Here is a 9189-nt window from a genome sequence, read left to right as displayed (position 1 = left end):
TCGCCACATATACCTAACCTAGCGTCGCCGAACAGACTTGTAGGTGAAAGCGGTGCGTCCAGAAGAACAGACCTATCTTTATCCTTAATCTCTGATATATTTAACCATAAATGACGTTCCGTGGCCACCAGGGCTGCAGATTTGGCCGTCTCCTTGGTGGCCCGGAGAGATAAATCTGTCGTGCGACGCAATTCTCGAATTGCATCAGCACTAACTTCCTCACAATCGTCCATGTCCCTCAGCAGGTCAGCCTGGTATGCTTGAAGAATCGACATAGTATGTAAGCATGCCGCGGCCTGACCTGCTGCCGAATACGCTTTACCCACCAACAAAGATGTATTTTTTAAAGGTCTGGTGGGTAACGTCAGGGTTTTCAGAGAAGAAGATGACTCGGGGGAGAGATAGCTCGCTAGCGTGTCTAAAGCACGAGGCATAGTCAAATAACCATAGTGATCAATCCCTTGAATTTTACTATAATTACTACTCTGCGGATTATGCACTCTGAAAGTCGCCGGTTTAATCCACAATCTCGACACCTCTGGGTGGAGATCGGGAAAAAACGGGAGTTCCCGACGAGGAGGTCGTGATCTAGATGGTAGATAATGTTCATCTAAAAGACTCTTTCTAGATTCAATATCAACATCATCGGCTGGCCACTCAATATTCAATTTAGTAACAGCACAACATAAAACCTCCAAAAGCTCCTCATCAGCAAGGGTATGAGCTGGCGAACACTCAATATCCCCCATATCACCCCATATCCCTCAATATCCCCCACGACATCCAGATCCTCAGAACTGGATAGGCGTAATATTGGTGCCTCAGCCTGGGAAGGAGAAGCCGCCGAGCGGGCTCCTTCCTGGGCAAAGACACCGGATCCAGCAGGTAAGGGCTGAGAAAGGGCGGGGCCCGTCTCAAACCCCGCTACTAGATCCATCTGCGAACCCCAAGATGAAAGCCGACGCTGTGCCTCGGCAGGAGCGGGACCCGCACCTCGGGGAGCGCGAACCGAACCGTCCTCCTCAAAGAACGCCCGGCGAGAGCGGAGAGTTTTCATAGACAAACTCATGCAATGCTCACAGTCAGCCCCCTCGAGGACTGACTGGGCATGCTCCACTCCCAAACAAGCAATACACATACGATGTGTGTCCCCACCCGTGATATAACGAGGGCAGGGAACAACACAACGCTTATAACTTTGCTTGCTCGCCATAGTGATATATATATATATATATATATATATATATATATATGTAAGGGGCTTGACAGACAACAATAAATAGACAAGGACAGATATACAGAGAGCACTTGCTGAAGGTACAGAAGCTGTCGCGGTCTGATTTCAGGGGTGCTTTATAGTTTCCTGGTGTATGACGTCACCCATGTCGTAGCGGGCTCCCATTGGACTGATTTTACACGTGCTTCACGACGTAATCACGCAGAGCGTTCCTAACGGCGTCTCAAACGCAGCTCGAGTTCCCTTGAAAGGGAACTTCATTTATTACTACAATACTTTTACATATAAAAAAAAACGTATCTAGATAAATTATGTTAATGCAAAAAACATGAGTAATAATTAAATATTTGAATATACTGACAAATATTTATTTAATGACACCCTACATATACTACAAACATATATGGATTATACTGTACAATTCACTTTATTCAGCAAAGTCACATTGGGCGGCAGTGGCTCAGTGGTTCATGTAGTTTGTCTACAAACCAAAAGATTGGTGGTTCGATCCTCGGTTCCACCTGACCAAGTGTCGAGGTGTCCATGAGCAAGACACCAAACCCCAGCTGCTCCCGACGAGCTGGATGGCGCTTTGCATGGCTGACACCGCCGTCGGTGTATGAATGAGTGGGTGAATGTGAGGCAACATGTGAAGCGCGTTGGTGGCCATTGGGTCTGTGAAAGCGTTATATAAATGCAGTCCATTTACATTAAATTAATTTAAGAGTCTTTTATAATGTCACAAATGATTTAAATTTCAAATGAAATAGAAGGTTATTTTGAAATCTCGATTAATTGAAAAAAAAACAACATCACAGTTTCCACAAAAATATTGAGCAGGACAAGTGTCTTCAGCTTTAATACGTATAGTACACATACATGTACAGTATGGGAAATGTTTTTTTGTAGCATGCAAGATTGCAGCTAGTAACTGCAGGCGTAGTCAGTTGTTAGAACACTTGAGTTCCCAAACATTGTCAAGGATCCCTGATCAAGGGCTTGCTGTGCTTCTAAATAAACAATGACAAAATGATGGCTATTAACCCCAGCTACCTCATTTGCTGCCCAATTGGTTTAAAAAGACTTGCACACCGGCTGGACTAATTCCTGTGGAAAAAAAGAAGTTGAATCTAGTTGAATTTTCTAACAGTCATTTACAAGTACAATGAGAGCAGACACCGAACATTCTATGCCTGTTTTATAAGAATTATTATTGTAAAAACATTTATAACGTGTGTGGACATGCAAATGCAATTGTGTCTTCCAAAATCTAGATTTTTTTCCCCATTCATTTTCTGCCCATTTTAATGGATTGAGAAAAGGAGTTGTGTAAAAATCAGGCAACAGATATTTTGAATGCTGCGATCATTGAGGTAAGAGTATGTTTGCCCTTCAATCAGACGGTGCCAGAACAACAAAAATCAACATCAACAGTCATTTCATTCTCTCTTCTGACATGTTCAAAGCTAAAAGACATTCCTATAATTCAAGGTGAGCCCCTTATGCATATTCATAAGGGCCATTGCCTTGAAGAGGAATGTCAAAACTCACCAGAAGGAGCATGCTTTGTTTTTCCAAGGATAAATGTGTAGTGTTTGTGTTACCACGATGACACTCTACAAAAACTGCTTGTATATCAGTATATGCTGAACCATCCATTCTCTCTCTCTCTCTCTCTCTCTCTCTCTCTCTCTCTCTCTCTCTCTCTCTCTCTCTCTCTCTCTCTCTCTCTCTCTCTCTCTCTCTCTCATGCACAAATAAGTTTTGTAGCTGCTGAATGTACCTGTCAACTATTCATCAACGATTTATTCTGTAGTTCCCTTTCAGTCGATAACGTCAGACGTAGTCGACGGTCGACTGAATTGGGATCTCACTAGAGAGCCTATCCTCTTCGAGTACTATTAAACGAGCCAATGTAATTGGCGTGCGTGATTCGCATCTCACACTCCGCCCCCGCGGCGCGGGTATAAATACGGAAGTGGATGCACGCACTAGTTGCCTTTCGCTTCGGAGCCGATCGTTTGATGTCTCTGAGAGTGCTGTTGTCTACAACGAGCGAGTGTGTCGGTGTTCTTCAGGAAGACTCTCCCAGTGCTGGTGTTCTACAGCGCGAGTGCAGCGGTGATCACGAGCTTTGAGCTCTCAACTGCTGTTTTAACAGCAACAAATTTCTAAATGTTTGTGTGTGTTGATTGCTGGTTAGAGGGCGGAAAAGTGAGTGCTTCAATGTTTCAGTTCTCTGTTCAGTGTTACCGCGGTCATTCCCCTGTGTGCTCCGGCACTGGTGACGGTCCTATTTTCTGAAAGAGCAACACGGGTGCGTTTGCGTCTTTTTCAAGATGTCATTCCGCCCGTGCGTTTCTGGGTGCGGTTGTTCGCTGTCTCTCTCTGATGATCACAACTGTTGTGTCACGTGTATGGGCTTACAGCACGCTGAGACAACTTTTGTTCTCAGCTCGCCGCCCCAGTGCCTTTCTTTCCCGAAATGCATGGAGAGCTTATCAGGTGGTGAACAGCATCTTTCTCTGCCAGAAACTACCTGAATAGCTTTTCCCCCTCATTACCCTTGATGGAGGAACGGTGAAGGGTTGCGAGGTGTCCCTCCATTGGAGCGGTCTGTCGACACAGGTGCACCTGTGTCCGGCGGCCGCTGCCTTTTGGGGGGATCCTCGTCTCCCCCCTAAGGCCTGTGAGTTTTCGTCCGTTCCGACGGGCAGAGCTTACAAAGCCGTGGGCAAGCCGCTTCCTCTTGCGTGCCATGGCGTTGCTGCAGGCTAGGGCACCCATGGCATGCACGAGGGTAATCCAGACCGTGCGCTCATAGGTGAGCACCGCACTGCATCCGACCTCACCCTCCGGGGCATGAGTGTCGTAGCGTGCGTGATCGGTCTGGCGATGTCCACCTAGGTGGTCCAGTAGCGCCTTCGTCAGCTCAGCCTGGTTGGTATGGCGGATGCGGACAAGGTTCGGTTCATGGTTTCCCCAATTTCCCAGGTTGGGCTGGTCGGCGACGCGGTGGAGAACTGCATCCAACAGTTCTCTGCCGCTCAAGCGCAGACGGAGGTCATCCGGCACATCTTGCCCCGGTGGCCAGCTCCTGCCTCCACCCGCCGCCGGTGGCAGCTCCTCCGCCTGCTCGTCGCCGTGGGCGTTCCCCGGCCCCCGCTCCTGCTGGCCCTCCGCAGCAGCCTCCACCCAGGCCTCAGCATGGAGCCGGCCGCAGTAGAGACGCCCAGCCCACTCCAGGCGCTGCCAAGCCAGGTGGCAAGCGACAGCGAAAGCAATCCTGGAGCGGGCCGCCCAGGAATGGATGAGATGCTCTTGGAGTGGCACGATCACTCCCTCCCCCCGGGTGAGAGCCGGGTGGAGCCTTTGTTTGTGTGTGTGTCTGTTCCGCCGCTGGCTCCCAAAAAAAAAAAAAAAAAAAACGGAGCAAGCGGTACCCACACTTCAAAGAGAGAACAATTTAATCTGCTCCTGGGTCCCAAGAGGGCCAGTCTGGTGGGTGTGACCCTGTATAGCCTTACACCCCTCAGCTCCCCCTTGGTCGCCAGCAGGCAGCTTGGTGCGTTCGAGGACCCGGTCATCCGCCTTCTCACGCGCCCCCTGCCGCTTGTGGAGACAGGTAAGTGTTGCACAGCACACTAACACCACTCTCTCTACTTTGCTGCCCCACCTCAGGCTCGGCTACCCCGCTCAAGTCAGTGATAGTCATCACATTAGGCGTTGAGGAGACGTGCTCCTGAAAATTCAGAGATATTCATCACACCGAGTGTTGAGCAGTGCTCCTGACTCACTGCTGTTCCTACAGGACCACTGGGAAAGCATTCCCCGTACATTGGAAGGAAGGGACGCTGCGGAAGCCACATCCAACCCAGAGGGAGGTAACGTGGAGAATACACATATGAACTGGGCGGAAACCGGGCAGTCTAACATATGGAATGTCACTTGGGTGGCTCCAGCCTAAGACGGGGCGAGACACACCGGACAGTGACAGCAGAGAGACTCTGCCGAGGGAAGACACGGGCTCGCCGCAGGGAGCCGTATCGTGGAAGAATACACATATGGGGTCGCCGTAGGGACCGCAACATATGGACCCAGCCTAACACAGGTTCCACACTGCTTACGAGTGGTAGGCCTAACACCAGACGTTCCGCACGTCCGACGTCGGAGGGGTGTGGAGGAACTCAACAGGGTTCAATTCTAAGGGAACTTGAAAAATGGTGTGTACTGACGTCTTTCCGCGGTTGAAACAACATTCATTCTGATGTTCATTCATGTTTTTTTTCGTGTTTTGCTATAAATGAACTAGAACCATGATCGGTTCATTAGCAGCTTTAAAGGGGCATTCGGCAACTATTTCAACTTAATAAAACCGTTTAGAAATCATTTGGATGGTTTAATAACCTGTTCTGGTGGGAATGGTGACTTTCCCCGCTCCCCCCAGCGTTCCCAGGCGGAAAACCAACCTTGCAACATGAGGATTAACGTCCCGGTAAGTTGGAAATAGGAAGTCTCGTGAGAAGCGAGAACGAGCGAGAAACACAGACGCCTTTACGGCTATTCGACATAAACACACACGCCGCCCTCAATGTGTATGATGTATTACCCACCTCGGTAGACATGGCTCCACACGATAAAGTTAGCCGGCTCCGATAACAACAAATGCACATGAGCAGCGGTAGAAAGCGGGAGGAAGGTGCCGCAAGTGAGTTTTTTTACGACATTGTTGTGAAATATACGTCTCACAGCTGTAGGGGGGAGCTTGCTGAGAAAACATGCGACAACAAAAGTGAAAATCAGCAAAGAAATAGCTAGAGTTGCCTAATGCCCCTTTAACTGAGGTGCTACAGCAATCTGCAAGCACGACATGAGACACAAAAATGTATTTAGTGTTTAAATTTCTTTAAAAAATGAAACCTGCTCTGTCCTGTCTGTCAATCAAAACAGGTCTCTCCTTGTCCTCTCTGATGTATTTTTTACTGCGTGAGAACATGATGTGTGGCGTGAGAGCGCCATGGCTTGTCGGGCGTAGCAACAGTCACTAAAGGGGGCGGGTCTTTGCGAGTGGTCAATTGGGGGGTGTTTTTTCATTTGTTGACCGTATCACAGATAGTGACAAAACTACTGTTACTCACTTGTCTGTTAAACAAGTGTTCATCTGTTAAATGATTGTTTTATGGGGTTTTTGGGATTGTGACGGACATCAGTGTGATTCAAATCTATAAATAAAATCAAACACACCCAGATGATTTGAAAGGGTTTAATAACGATAATGCAGTCTTGCCTTTATCTGGGGGTCAAGGCGCTAGGAATTCTGGGAATGATGCTGTAAACTGCCTGCCTATTGTTCTAGTAAGAACGTCCTGGTTGCGTATGCAACCCACCGTTCCCTGAAGGAGGGAACGGAGGACGTAGTCGACGGTCGACTGAATTGGGATCTCGCTAGAGAGCCTATCCTCTTCGAGTACTATTGAACGAGCCAATGTAATTGGCGTGCATGATTCGCATCACACACTCCGCCCCCGCGGCGCGGGTATAGATACGGAAGTGGATGCACGCACTAGTTGCTTTTCGCTGAGGAGCCGAGAGTAACCCGGGGTCAGCGGTGGTCCAGCGGTAGTGGCAAGGGGACTACGTTGCATACGCAACCAGGACGTTCCCTTTCAGTCGATAACGTCAGACGTAGTCGACGGTCGACTGAATTGGGATAACCTTTGAAAACGCCACTAACGCTGCCACCTTCCAGTGCCTAAACCAAAGCCTCCTGATGCCCCCGCAAATTTAAGGTGGGGAAGGACAGGGCTTAGGCCAGGGAAGTCACTGCTGTTCCTACAGGACCACTGGGAAAGCATTCCCCGTACATTGGAAGGAAGGGACGCTGCGGAAGCCACATCCAACCCAGAGGGAGGTAACGTGGAGAATACACAAATGAACTGGGGGGAAACCGGGCAGTCTAACATATGGAATGTCACTGGGGTGGCTCCAGCCTAAGACGGGGGGAGACACACCGGACAGTGACAGCAGAGAGACTCTGCCGAGGGAAGACACGGGCTCGCCGCAGGGAGCCGTATCGTGGAAAAATACACATATGGGGTCGCCGTAGGGACCGCAACATATGGACCCAGCCTAACACAGGTTCCACACTGCTTACGAGTGGTAGGCCTAACACCAGACGTTCCGCACGTCCGACGTCAGAGGGGTGTGGAGGAACTCAACAGGGTTCAATTTTAAGGGAACTCAACTGGAGTAGAAAGGCGCACGTATCCAGTCCATAGGAGGGGAACGGCGCAGCAAGCCGACACTTGAACCGGGCTCACGGTGAAACTGGCTTCATGGGAAGGGAGCCCACGGGAAGCAGCGGTTTGTGTTTCTCGCTCGTTCCGGGACGTTAATCCTCATGTTGCAAGGTTGGTACACACCATTTCAAGTTCACCGATTTTAATCTACTAACTCTCCTGCTTTTTCTGACAAAATGGTCAGAAAAATGTTTTTTCTGATTCGGCAGCTGGCGAATTATGATTTTCAGATCGCCTGTCAATCAAACTCCTGGCGAAGGGTGAACTAAAGACATTTACACCTTGAGGCCACCCATGAAAACAAATTAACCCTACTATTGTTACGTTTTAGTTCTGTTTTGGTTTAATTTTCATTCCGATCCCTGTTCTGGTTTGCGTTATGTTAACTTGTTTGTTTCCATAGTTACTCATGAGTTCTGCACCCGTTTTATTTTCTGTTGATTACTACAGTTCCCTTGGTTCTTCGCCCGGTCTCGTTTAAGTATGATGTGATTGCATTCTATGAGTTTAATTCCTGTATTCCCCTGCATGTTTCCAAGTAAAGACTTTGTTACTAAATCTCGTGTGCTATGCAATTATTGCCTCTATTGCCACACATCCTGAAAACTTTTTTCTGGTCTTATTGTGAAGAATGCTTATTCCAGATGAAAATAATTAATTAAAGAAGGTTCAATAATATTAAACAATTATATTCAATGTATTAGCATTAGTCAGTGTATTAGCTGAATCACAAATTTACAATAAACAACCATTTTTACAGCATGTATTTATCTAGATTCATGTCAATTTATGTTTGTTCATAATGCATTCACTACTGTTCTAAAGTTTGGGGCCTGTAAGACTTTATGTTTCTGAAAGGAGTCTTATGTTCACCAAGGCTGGATTTTTTTGATAAAAAATACAGTGAAAACAGTAATATTGTGAAATAGTATTACAATTTAAAACAACCGATTTCCATTTTCTATTTTAAAATGTACTTTATTCCTATGATGGAAAAGTAGAATTTTCAATCTTCTGTCACATGATTCTCTAGAAATCATTCTAATATGCTGATTTGGTGTTCAAGAAACATTTCCTATTGTTATCAATGTTGAAAACAGTTGTACTCAGTTCATTGTATCCCATATGAAAAGCCATCTCTATTTGTATGTGTACTCATTTTTAGTGGTATAGTTATGCTATGTTGGATTTTGTGTTATGTCACGTGGCTATTTGGAGATATTGGTGAAATTACTACTGTAGTGTCTAATAAGCCCATGAGGGCTGGGCACCATGGTGTTTGACACTTAAATAAACAAATCAATCAATCAATGTACATTATGTTTTCAAAATCTTGATGAAAGTTCAAAAGAACAGCATTTAAAATATAATTTTAAACATTATAAATGTATTTACTGTCACATTTAATCAATTTAAGCATCCTTCCTGAGTAAGAAAAAAATTATCTTACAGACCTCAGATTTTTAAACAGTAGTACAGTGTGTATATATACATAAACAATAACTAATGACTAATTATACAGCTTGAAATGAAAAAATATATATATTAGTATATGTAGAAATGTACATTAACAAGTATTTATTAATGATAAAGTAGTCAATTTTAGTAAAATGTTAGTACTTGTCACAGTCTAAATTCACAATGCACTTTCTC

At 46.3% G+C, this 9189-nt stretch overlaps 1 long non-coding RNA gene across 1 annotated transcript in view; it reads right to left on the bottom strand.

Annotated features, from left to right (window-relative positions):
• Positions 1 to 2060: 2060 nt before the first annotated feature.
• LOC143746943 (uncharacterized) overlaps positions 2061 to 9189 on the bottom strand; it is a 69580-nt gene continuing 62451 nt past the window's right edge. Inside the window, exon 6 of the long non-coding RNA XR_013206636.1 lies at positions 2061 to 2344. This is a non-coding gene — a long non-coding RNA (uncharacterized LOC143746943). The remainder of the gene's footprint in view (positions 2345 to 9189) is intronic.

This window comes from Siphateles boraxobius, unplaced genomic scaffold (assembly GCF_051911475.1).
Source record: "Siphateles boraxobius isolate OS27281-9 unplaced genomic scaffold, OSU_SipBor_1 22, whole genome shotgun sequence".
NCBI lineage: Eukaryota > Metazoa > Chordata > Actinopteri > Cypriniformes > Leuciscidae > Siphateles > Siphateles boraxobius.
Note: the sequence above shows the minus strand (reverse complement) of the source record. Positions and strands in the feature narration are given on the sequence as shown.